The 13,593-nt window shown below is 43.4% G+C and overlaps 1 pseudogene; it reads left to right on the forward strand.

The window, feature by feature from the left end:
- Positions 1-5,878: 5,878 nt before the first annotated feature.
- LOC120052600 lies at positions 5,879-12,296 on the forward strand (annotated as a pseudogene).
- The last annotated feature ends 1,297 nt before the right edge of the window (positions 12,297-13,593 follow it).

Raw genomic sequence — 13,593 nt, forward strand, 5'->3', positions numbered from 1 at the left:
CTAATTTGCCAGAATTTTACGTAATTATGACATAACATTGAAGGTTGTGCAATGTAACAGGAATATTTAGACTTATGGATGCCACCCGTTAGATAAAATACGGAACGGTTCCGTATTTCACTGAAAGAATAAACCTTTGTTTTCGAGATGATAGTTTCCGGATTCGACCATATTAATGACCTAAGGCTCGTACTTCTGTGTGTTATTATGTTATAATTAAGTCTATGATTTGATAGAGCAGTCTGACTGAGCGATGGTAGGCACCAGCAGGCTCGTAAGCATTCATTCAAACAGCACTTTCGTGCGTTTTGTCAGCAGCTCTTCCCTGTGCTTCAAGCATTGAGCTGTTTATGACTTCAAGCCTATCAACTCCCGAGATTAGGCCGATTAGTAACCGATGTGAAATGGCTAGCTAGTTAGCGGGGTGCTAATAGCGTTTCAATCGGTGACGTAACTCGCTCTGAGACCTTGAAGTAGTTGTTCCCCTTGCTCTGCAAGGGCTGCGGCTTTTGTGGAGCGATGGGTAACAATGCTTCGAGGGTGGCTGTTGTCGATGTGTTCCTGGTTTGAGCCCAGGTAGGGGCGAGGAGAGGGACGGAAGCTATACGGTTACACTGGCAATACTAAAGTGCCTATAAGAACATCCAACAGTCAAAGGTATATGAAATACAAGGGCAGTGTCCAGGTGGGAAAGGGCAGTGTAGATTGCGATTGAGATTGCCTCATCTGTGGATCTGTTGGGGCAGTATGCGAATTGGAGTGGGTCTAGGGTATCTGGGATGATGGTATTGATGTGAACCATGACCAGCCTTTCAAAGCCCTTCATGGCTACCGACATGAGTGCTACGTGGCGGTAGTCATCTAGGAAGATTACATCTGGGGCAGGTCTTGTTTTGAACCAGTACTCCTGTAGTTAAGCTATATGGCACTCCTCCTCTAAAATATGCTTCCAGGGACGCTACTACCTCCAATAATGGCATTAGCCAACTGTTGATCACAGTTTTTTTGTATACACAGAGTGAGGAGCAAGGAAGGGTTTATGATGCAGTGTTCCATCTCAGGGAGGGGTATGAGCCCAAAGTGTCACGTGATGACAAGGCTGTGAACCTTACACAGAACATTAATAAGGAGGTAAGTACTTACAAAGCTTCTTCTCTGGGCCATAATCTTTCTGAAGATGTCCCTTCATTTTTGCCAGTCCGCTTAGAAGTCTTACTGCCCATTATTGATGTCAATGATTGATTAAGCATTTTGTCCTGCTGCATCAGGAAAGGGGTAGGTGGGTGCCTGTCCTCTAATCGTCTATGTAAGGCTGGCATGTGACAATCCCCTGGAGGCTCCCTACAAGAAGAACACACGCGTGCAGATGGTGAACAAGGGGTTCTCCGATCCCGAGGGACCTGTCTCCCATTGGAGACAGAAATGGAAGAGTTGAATGAAAAATGCAAACCTTAATAAAAGATGCAAAGTGAAACTTTATGCACTGTAGGATATACAGTGGGGAGAACAAGTATTTGAAACACTGCCGATTTTGCAGGTTTTCCTACTTACAAAGCATGTAGAGGTCTGTAATTTTTTATCATAGGTACACTTCAACTGTGAGAGACGGAATCTAAAACAAAAATCCAGAAAATCACATTGTATGATTTTTAAGTAATTCATTTGCATTTTATTGCATGACATAAGTATTTGATCACCTACCAACCAGTAAGAATTCCGGCTTTCACAGACCTGTTAGTTTTTCTTTAAGAAGCCCTCCTGTTCTCCACTCATTACCTGTATTAACTGCACCTGTTTGAACTCGTTACCTGTATAAAAGACACCTGTCCACACACTCAATCAAACAGACTCCAACCTCTCCACAATGGCCAAGACCAGAGAGCTGTGTAAGGACATCAGGGTTGAAATTGTAGACCTGCACATGGCTGGGATGGGCTGCAGGACAATAGGCAAGCAGCTTGGTGAGAAGGCAACAACTGTTGGCGCAATTATTAGAAAATGGAAGAAGTTCAAGATGACGGTCAATCACCCTCGGTCTGGGGCTCCATGCAAGATCTCACCTCGTGGGGCATCAATGATCATGAGGAAGGTGAGGGATCAACCCAGAACTACACGGCAGGACCTGGTCAATGACCTGAAGAGAGCTGGGACCACAGAAAACCATTAGTAACACACTACGCCATCATGGATTAAAATCCTGCAGCGCACGCAAGGTCCCCATGCTCAAGCCAGCGCATGTCCAGGCCCGTCTGAAGTTTGCCAATGACCATCTGGATGATCCAGAGGAGGAATGGGAGAAGGTCATGTGGTCTGATGAGACAAAAATAGAGCTTTTTGGTCTAAACTCCACTCGCCATGTTTGGAGGAAGAAGAAGGATGAGTACAACCCCAAGAACACCATCCCAACCGTGAAGCATGGAGGTGGAAACATCATTCTTTGGGGATGCTTTTCTGCAAAGGGGACAGGACGACTGCACCGTATTGAGGGGAGGATCGATGGGGCCATGTATCGTGAGATCTTGGCCAACAACCTCCTTCCCTCAGTAAGAGCATTGAAGATGGGTCGTGGCTGGGTCTTCCAGCATGACAACGGCCCGAAACATCTCAAGGTCCTGGAGTGGCCTAGCCAGTCTCCAGACCTGTACCCAATAGAAAATCTTTGGAGGGAGCTGAAAGTCCGTATTGCCCAGCGACAGCCCCGAAACCTGAAGGATCTGGAGAAGGTCTGTTTGGAGGAGTGGGCCAAAATCCCTGCTGCAGTGTGTGCAAACCTGGTCAAGAACTACAGGAAACGTATGATCTCTGTAATTGCAAACAAAGGTTTCTGTACCAAATATTAAGTTCTGCTTTTCTGATGTATCAAATACTTATGTCATGCAATAAAATGCAAATGAATTACTTAAAAATCATACAATGTGATTTTCTGGATCTTTGTTTTAGATTCCGTCTCTCACAGTTGAAGTGTACCTATGAAAAAAATTACAGACCTCTACATGCTTTGTAAGTAGGAAAACCTGCAAAATCGGCAGTGTGTCAAATACTTGTTCTCCCCACTGTATATGCCAAACACACACACACACACACACACACACACACACACACACACACACACACACACACACACACACACACACACACACACACACACACACACACACACATATATATACATTTGCATCCGGAAAGAGAGGATCTGGACATAGATCAGCTAGAGAGCTAGCAACAAGAGGGTGAGAGGTCAGCCAGAGGGAGAACAAGCACAGCAGCAGAATAAAGTAATGATACTGCGAAATAACGACATTTAAGTCCTTCTCCTACTTAACCAGAGTCAGATGAACTCATAGATACAATTTTTGTGTCTCTGCATGCAGTATGAAGAGCATGTAGTTTCGCAAGTCAGTGTGAGCACAATGACTTGAAGTCTACAGGTATGGTAGCATTGCGAAAGAAATCAACTACAAAAAAGGGAGAAGTTAGAGAGAGTGGTCAGTATGTGGCCAGCCAAAATCTGACAGCTGAGGTGATCATAGATCAGGGCTGTAGAGTAACTGATTACATGTAATCTCATTTACATTATCAGCAAAAAGAATGTCTCTCTCCATCAGCGTCTTATCCAAAAGCACAGACTGCCCCAGACTCATATAATTTTGATCTTGATTCTAACCTTAATTTAGAGCACTAAAGCCTTGTCCCTTGACTAAAGGTCACTTGACTCTCCACATGATCTTCCTGACTTGGACGATGTAGATGTTGAAGCTCCAGACAGCACCTGCATCTTCTCCTCTCAGGTACATTGCATGCCACACACAATGAAAGAGGAGAACCTGAGAGAATGTATTCTCTATTGTCCGACAGCCCTCTGCTGCATGCTATTTGTGAGCTGCACCTGAGAGTTGACACTCGGACTTGCTCTTGATCCTAAAGTTTACATTACAAACAAGGAGGGTTTTCCATCTGTCAAAACGTACAACTTGTACTTGTAAATCACAAACTTTTACCTGCTGATCATACAATTAATTTCATTTTGTAAGGATGGCAACAGGATACTAGATCATTCAAATAAGCCACATTAAACCATGCAGTTGTCAGGTGTGCTGTCAGCATGCGTCACACGGCCCGTTATCCTATGTGCTCCTGTGATACTGTTTGCTGTTGGCACCAGTCATTCTTACGCTGAATTCCTTTGAGCATATTCTACCCTCAGTGGGCCTCTGTGTAGTCAGAGTCAATCAGAATTCTAGACGAATTTCACTAGTATCACTTTTACGCACATGCACCTTTATGTACCGCGCTCTTCTGTTCCTATACTTGCCACTGCCTGTCACCGTTCTTCATATAACTGGACAATGAGCTGATAACCACAAAACATGCACCCGATACAATTGCAATCAGTCGATATAATCGACAACTATCATTAGAAATCAAGCGATATGAATCAGAGTGGGGCACCGCCTGACCAACTAGTTGGTCAGAAGGTTCAAATCAATGTTTCATATCGTGGTGTAGATGTAGGCCTACTGTAGATCGAATTGCACTCAATAAATGTTCTTCCCTACTATGGGTCATATTAGCTGGCTATCCCGGGGTAAAAACACTTTAAAAAATCAATTACGTACTTTTGACAAAGGGACATCAGAAGATCTTCTAGTTTCAGTTACAGCACAATAAAAATGATCATTACCGCTGTAAGAAATTGTATTAGATATTGGTAACTTGTTTTAACAACTTCTCAACATTAGCTATAGTTGACACAACATACACACCCCCTCTTTCTCTTGGACATATGCTGGACTCATTAGACATATACACGATACCCACAACTCCCCTCCCCCATGACAATCACACAGACACACACAACTCATGCTTGGAGCTCAGGACAAAGAACTATCTCAGGAACCAATGGAACGTGGACACCAGGCCTGTTCAGGACTACCCAAGACCCAGATTGACCAATCGGAAGGCCAGACTCGCAGATCTACCTACTTTGCTTGTTGTCTATATAATACTGTACCGTTCTTGAAACTATCTCTTTTCCGGACGATTCAATAAGAATCAGACAGAAAGAGCCTTGCTGCAAGATTTTACTAAGATATCTTTACATGTAATTAAACGGCCTTATTATAAAATTATCCACCTCGTCCTATTGTCTCCTCTTGTTCTCCTGTCAACAGTAAACGTTTTACTAACACCGCCTACTCGGAAATTACGATATGAAACGTTGATTTGAACCTTCTGACCAACTAGTGGGTCAATGGCGCCCCACTGTCTGATTCATAACGCGTGATTTCTGATGATTGTTCTCGATTATATTGACTGATTGGTTCTGTATGGGGTGAAACAGGACATATTATCCCATTGGACAAACACTAGTTGAATCAACGTTGGTTCCACGTCATTTAAATTAAATTACGTTTAACAAACGTGGAATATTTGTTGAATTTAAGTATGTACCCAGTGGGATTACAGGTGTCCCAGTCACACACACACACACACACACACACACACAGTAACCGTCGCAGCCTGGTGTCATATTTGTCACCTCAGAGTGAAATGTGTTGGCTATTTTATGAGTCCACCTCGGATTCTCTGTTGTAATCATGGCGACCACCTAGGGTAGGCCTATATATACAGTATATATAGCACAAATGTATGAACGCCTACTTTTTCTCTCTGAAGCCATAACGCTGAGGACTCGATGGGACTGGAAACTTCAGCGACATTTCATTTAAATGAATATCCTCACACTCTATTGCTATTTGAGGCACAAGGCGGGCTTGAAGGCAGAAGCGCTTTGGAGCGCAACGGTAACATCTGCCATCCCGACTCCAGGAAACTGTACTGCAAAGACGGACAAGGACCATGACCTGTGTGGCCAAACATGGAATAACTTGCCCGCGAGAGTATTAGCCTGTTGGCAAGATCTTTGTCGCACGCGGATCCCCCACGGCTTGGTTCGTTCGGTGCCATCTTCATCATACTCAAATCTGCCCTCGGCGCGGGACTGCTTAACTTCCCGTGGGCTTTCGAGAAGGCGGTAGGAGTCAAAAAAGCCATCAGCGTTGAAATGGTGAGCGCAATCAAAAATCAATAACCAAAATAGTGGGATTGTTCTAAAAAAAAGAGTAAAGTAATAAAACAGAAAACCATTTTTTTTGGTCCACACAATCAAGAAATGTGCTGTAACTTGGTGTCAATTCAATCAAACATGCACTATGGGAAATCTGTGGAAGTCATAGCACCCTTGCACCTTGTTGCACCCTTCATTAAAGTCAAAATTAGTTTACTTCATCCTGTTAATACTTACATGTTCTCATATTCGTTTGTGTGTGTCACATTGGCGGACTGGCCATCTGGCATATTGGGCAAATGCCAGATGGTCTTGTCTATTTTTAGCCCAGTGGGCCTGTTTTACAAAATTATCATTAACTGGCTAATAATGGGTGCCTCGAGGAAAAAAATAGGCTGGTGTGGAGGCCTCAAAGAAAATAATGGTCCGGTGGTTAGAGCGTTGGACTAGTAACCGAAAGGCTGCAAGATTGAATCCCCGAGCTGACAAGGTAAAAATCTGTCGTTCTGCCTCTGAACAAGGCAGTTAACCCACTGTTCCTAGGCCGTCATTGAAAATAAGAATTTGTTCTTAACTGACTTGCCTAGTTAAATACAGGTAAAAAAATAAAAATAAAATGCCAGGACTGATTTCTGGTCCCAGTCTACCCCTGTGTGTGTGTGTTTGCCTGTGTGAGGCTGCATACACCCATGGCCTAGGCCTGCTTTGTTGAATTTCCTCTCCTTGGTGTGAATGAGATGCATCTTTTCACAGGCTAACTCTAATGAAGGGCTCATGGGTCAGGAGTCGGGCAGGCACTCATGCATGTATACTGTAATAGCAGCAGTACCCACCATGAAGGCCTGCCTGTGTGTGTGCGTTTGTGTGCATATGTGCTTGTGTATGTGTGCTTCTTTCTGTATGTGTCTGATGGATGGATGATTTACTCCATCAGGGCTATGACACACTATTAGTCTAGTGGTTTCCATCTCACTGTATCATTGATGGGGAACATGGTTTGCATTTAAATTGCCAAGTGTGAGCTCCCTGTCAAAGTTCTATCACTTATCCAAACAATTTTAGGGATTCAATTCAGGGAGGAAGGGAGAATAACACTGGAACCATTTATGTGCTCAGACATAATGATATCTGTACTGCAAAACACTCTCCTTCAACCCGATCCCACCCCCAGGTATCACTGGTGTTCCTGATCAGCGGATTGATCATCCTGGGCTATGCTTCGTCCATCAGCAGAAAGAATACCTATCAGGACGTAGTGTGAGAGGTGTGTGGGGGGGCCATCGGCCAGTTGTGTGAGGTCTGCTTCTGCTTCAACCTCTTCATGATCTCTGTGGCCTTCCTGGTGGTGGTGCAGGACCAGCTAGACAAACGTGAGTGATAACGTCCCGGCCTGTGTTGGCACAGCATCACGCTATTCCCACAATGGCCCTGTAGCCACAGTTATAAATGGATGCTGTTATCTGATATACCGATAGAATCACCAACGTCCTAAATATGTTTTAACGTGTATCTATGAGTGTTTTCTGTATTTGTTCAAGTGTGTGTGTCTCTGTACGAGATGGTGACAGTGTACTTTTAGGGCGAGATGCCATACCACTGGTACACGGACCAACGCTTCCACCTCTTCATCATGTGCCTCATCTTCATCCTCTCTCTCCATCCCCAAAGAGATTGGCATCCAGAAATACACCAGGTGTGTCATTTGGAGCGGGGGTGCTTGCCTGTGTAATATGTGTTGTGCATGTCTGTGTGTGTTTGAAATTGGGTCACTACATGGTTATTCAGACTCCCTATTTCCCTTCTCTTTCTTTGACTCTGTCTCTCTCTGTATCACTCAGTGTGCTGGGCACTCTGGCTGCTACATACAGTTGAAGTCGGAAGTTTACATACACCTTAGCCAAATACATTTAAACTCAGTTTTCACAATTCCTGACATTTAATCAGAGTAAAAATTCCCTTTCTTAGGTCAGTTAGGATCACCACTTTATTTTAAGAATGTGAAATGTCAGAATAATAGTAGAGAGAATGATTCATTTCAGCTTTTATTTCTTTCATCACATTCCCAGTGGGTCAGAAGTTTACATACACTCAATTAGTATTTGGTAGCATTGCCTTTAAATTGTTTAACTTGGGTCAAACGTTTCAGGTAGCCTTCCACAAGCTTCCCACAATAAGTTGGGTGAATTTTGGCGCATTCTTCCTGACAGAGCTGGTGTAACTGAGTCAGGTTTGTAGGCCTCCTTGCTCATGTAACGGATGTGAAATGGCTAGCTAGTTAGCGGGTACGCGCTAGTAGCATTTCAATCAGTTACGTCACTTGCTCGGAAACCTAGAAGTAGGGTTGCACCTTGCTCTGCAAGGGCCGTGGCCTTTGTGGAGCGATGGGTAACGATGCTTCGTGGGCGACCGTTGTTGATGTGTGCAGAGGGTCCCTGGTTCGCGCCCGTGTCGGGGCGAGGGGACGTACTAAAGTTATACTGTTACACTCACACACGCTTTTTCAGTTCTGCCCACCAATTTTCTATAGGATTGAGGTCTGTGCTTTGTGATGGCCACTCCAATACCTTGACTTTGTTGTCCTTAAGCCATTTTGCCACAACTTTGGAAGTATGCTTGGGGTCATTGTCCATTTGTAAGACCCATTTGCAACCAAGCTTTAACTTCCTGACTGATGTCTTGAGATGTTGCTTCAATATATCCACGTAATTTTCCTGCCTCATGATGCCATCTATTTTGTGAAGTGCACCAGTCCCTGCTGCAGAAAAGCACCCTCACAACATGATGCTGCCACCCCCGTGCTTCACAGTTGGGATGGTGTTCTTCTGCTTGCAAGCCTCCCCCTTTTTCCTCCAAACATAACGATGGTCATTATGGCCAAACAGTTCCATTTTTGTTTCATCAGACCAGAGGACATTTCTCTGGCTTCTTCCTTGCTGAGCGGCCTTTCAGGTTATGTCGATATGGGACTTGTTTTACTGTGGATATAGATACTTTTGTACCTGTTTCCTCCAGCATCTTCACATGGTCCATTGCTGCTGTTCTGGGATTGATTTGCACTTTTCGCACCAAAGTACGTTCATCTCTAGGAGACAGAACGCGTCTCCTTCCTGAGCGGTATGACGGCTGCATGGTCCCATGGTGTTAATACTTGCGTACTACTGTTTGTACAGATGAACGTGGTACCTTCAGGCCTTTGGAAATTGCTCCCAAGGATGAACCAGACTTGTGGAGGTCTACAATGTTTTTCTTGGGTCTTGACTGATTTCTTTTGATTTTCCCATGATGTCAAGCCAATAGGCACTGAGTTTGAAGGTAGGCCTTGAAATACATCCACAGGTACACCTCCAATTGACTCAAATGATGTCAATTAGCCTATCAGAAGCTTCTAATGCCATGACACCATTTTCTGGAATTTTCCAAGCTGTTTAAAGGCACAGTCAACTTTGTGTATGTAAACTTCTGACCCACTGGATTTGTGATACAGTGAATTATAAGTGAAATAATCTGTCTGTAAACAATTGTTGGAAAAATGACTTGTGTCATGCACAAAGTAGATGTCCTAACTGACTTGCCAAAACCATAGTTTGTTAACAAGAAATTTGTGGAGTGGTTGAAAAACGAGTTTTAATGACTCCAACCTAAGTGTATGTAAACTTCCGACTTCAACTGTATCTCTGTGTGGCTGTCATCGTCAAATACTACATGATGGACGAACATTCAGCCGTCGTTACCCCAGAGCACAGTGAAGGGTCAGTGAGTGTGTGAGTTTGTTTGGGTGAGTGTGTGTATGTATACGCATGTGTGTTTGTGTGCACGTGTTTCTTTGGCAAGTAAATTTATGAGTATACTTGTGCATATGTTGTGTGTGCTAATCTGTTATTCTCTGTCTTCTATGTTTTCTAGAATAGATTCATTGGCATCAATGTTCAGCGTCATCCCCACCATCTGTTTAGGCTTCCAGGTACAGAACAAGCTTTTAACTGTTTGAAGTCTGGAGACAGTATCTGTACTATAGGGTTATGCATTTTGCTTGTGTGTGTTACACTGCCACAACACCTATACTCTGTTTGTGTATTATTAGAATGTATATGAATGTGTGTTGCAGTGTCATGAGGCCTGTATAGCCATCTACAGCAGCATGGAGAACAAGAAGCTCTCCCATTGGGTGATCATGTCTGTGATCTCTATGTTCTTCTGCCTGCTCATCTACATGCTTACAGATGAGCTGGCCTGTCAATCATGGAAGGACCCCTCCTTCCTTGAAGTAATCACTGATCAAAGTGGTTGATTGGTGAAGTTGGATGGTTTTAGCGTTGAGCAGTGAATACCTCAAGGAAACAAGGATGGATTTAAGGATACAAGGAAGTATTCAAACAGGACCTGATGTCCAGCTGTTGTAGGAGCTATTGTGGGAGCTGTCAGGCAAGACAGGCTGTCAGTCATATCCCTTTCTCTGTTGGCCATACAGTGGCGGCTGATATTCTAATGTCATATCCTGGAAATGATGTGGTCATGATCATTGCCAGACTGCTATTTGGAATATCAATCATCACCATCTATCCAATTATAATTCTGTTGGGAAGGTAGGGCCCCACTTGAACAGCACAAGAGGTTGTTTCTGTGTGTTACCATGTAACTGAGTCTGTGTGTGTAAATTTATGTTCATTGCACAGGTCTGTTATTCTGGACCTGATGTTGCAAATTCGTCGCCGTCAGCACGGTGGGTTCACACACTCGTTTGAGAACCGCTGCAGAGTGATTCTGACTGTCATCTGGATCACAGTCACCCTCCTCATCGCCATGTTCGTCCCTGACATGAGTGAGGTCATCAGTGTTATCGGAGGAATCAGTGCCTTCTTCATCTTTATCTTTCCTGGTATGAAACAAAGTGTGTGTGTGTGTGTGTGTGTGTGTGTGTGTGTGTGTGTGTGTGTGTGTGTGTGTGTGTGTGTGTGTGTGTGTGTGTGTGTGTGTGTGTGTGTGTGTGTGTGTGTGTGTGTGTGTGTGTGTGTGTGTGTGTGTAGGCATGTGTCTGAGGTTGTTTGTGACTCACAAGCATTCCTGTGTTGAGCTGATCCTGTGTTTGTGTAAAACTTGTGTCAACTAACATTGAGATATGTGTTGCAGTGCTTTGCCTGGTATTCACTATGCAGTCAGAGCCTGTGTCGCCCAGAGTCAGGTGAGTTGAGTAGTTTGAAGTTATGAGATCACCTGTTGGTGTTGAATTTAATCACAAACTGCCCATAAAACATAAGTTAACTGAAGGTTTGGTCCAATAAATTGCATAATATTGCGTTACTATTGTAAACATTCATGAATGTCCCTGATTGCACCCATTTCTTTCTCCTTTGTCCCTCTGTCTCTCTATCTCTCTCTCTCCCTGTCTGCAGGGTGGTGTGCACTGTGTGGGGTGTGATTACTGTAATTGTTGGAGTCTTCATTTTTGGACAGAGCACTACCATATGGAGATCGTCCACAAATTCTGATAACCATCACCATCAGAACCACCAAAATCACCAGCACTGTCATCTGTCATTATCAATAAAACAATATCATTATGATTGTACCCGGGTTCTGTTTGAGGTTCATCATGTTTTTAAAGTTGAGGTTTATGGGAGTCAGAAGTCTAGAATATGATATTGATGTAGTGCTGCTATATCAACACTGCAGACGAGGCACATAACCAAATTATATTTTATTTGCTTGTATCTCAAACGTATTCAGTATGGAGCATATATGACCTTGTTAATCAGATTTGTTGTTTTCTGAAATAGTTTGAGATGTACTTCACTCATCCAAAAGCACAAAATGAATGTATCTATAGTATGTTCGGATGGGAAAGTTGATCTATGTATTTATGTATGCATGGGCATGTATGTGCATTCATAAATGATTCTTCCTTTGTGGCCATCACAACTAATCACACCAGATATGCAGCTACAGTCCAGTCAGCGTGCAGTGTGTCATGTTGCAGAGCTGTGGCAGGGGGCAGTGTTTCATAGGGACGAAGGCAGTAAGACTGAATGAGTTCTTCTACAATGAGACACTGTAAATTAAGACTGCTCCTCTGAATGACAGAACATATGGAAACACTTACGTTTTCTGTCCCTTTGTACTGTATTTCTTTTTTTGTTGCTCCGCATCTCTTCTTCTCTCCCGCTCTCCCTCCCCACTGACCTCCCTCTATCCCAGCTGTGAGTACTGGTATATCAGTGATGGTGCAGTGTAGATCCTGACAGCGGAGATGCTGAATAAGACTGTTTTAGTGTTAACCAACATCAGACTCAGGAGTTATAGCAGAGTGTGAAGCATGTGTGTGAGTAGGTGTGAGTCGGTGTGTGAATGAGTTATGTGACAGAGTGGGGAAATGAGGGATGTACTGTATCTATGCATAGAGATACAAAGGCCAAAACCACAGACCAGGCTGCTGACAACACACACGCACACAGCCTTTAAACCGTATACACATTCACAACAGTGGAACATCATTACATCTGCCTCCTAATTTGCCCTAGGCAAATTAAATTCCTTAAATTCTATAAAGTGGCACTATTTGAAGACAATTGAGTAATTACTGGACACTATTATGTAAATTAAACAGGAAGACAATGGAACAGATCGTCAAGCATTTAATCAATGTGACAGTGGCAGCACAAGATCACGTACACACACACGCACAGCTCTGATAGCTCGCAAGCTGACGGTAGAATATGTTAATGATTACTGTGGCTCAAACGGAAGGAGAGGAGATTGAAGTTGGTACGTTTTTCCCCCCAGATCTTTACTGGCAGGGAGTGACTGAGAGGGAAACACTGCTCAGATGATCAATCAGAAACACTTTTAATCCTCTTAGTCACACATCATTTGCTTTGTTATCTTGCTGTCAGACTGTGTGAGAATACTTGAGACGTATGTGTCTACGTGAGTCTGCATGTGAGTGTGGGTGTGTGTGTGTGTATTGAAGTTTGTGTGATTTGAAGATTGTACGGGTGTTTCAAATACACAATAATTCTGTAACTAGTCGCTGACAGATTGCCCTGTGATCCAAGCACAAGCAGGCTATCATAACCTACACTGCATTGCTCTATACTGTCTGAGGTATCTAAAACACACATCAGAGCTCGAATAAAGTACATTTTCAAAACATGACTGTACCGCAGATGAAGAGATTGATTATGCAATAGAAGGCACCATCAAGGAGCAACTCTCTGCTTCTATTTCTAGGTGTTTTTCTTTTTGAAGGCTGTATGTTAATAGGTTAATTTAGAGAAAAAATGCTAACGCTGTAATCTGTGGCAGATATTGCAATTATCGTCTCACTGCTGCTCCGTCCATCATTGGTAATGAGAGGGATTGCTGTCCCTGCGGGAAGCTCATCAGTGTTTCTCTAAGAGTTATGGAATAACTGGAAGCTGGGATAACAGGAGGTAAACACAAAATACATAATCTACAGTATGTACATGAAATACAGTGAGTATACCAAACATTAGGAACACCTTCCTAATATTGAGATCCACCCCCCATCA

Source organism: Salvelinus namaycush, chromosome 1 (assembly GCF_016432855.1).
Source record: "Salvelinus namaycush isolate Seneca chromosome 1, SaNama_1.0, whole genome shotgun sequence".
NCBI classification, from domain to species: Eukaryota; Metazoa; Chordata; class Actinopteri; order Salmoniformes; family Salmonidae; genus Salvelinus; species Salvelinus namaycush.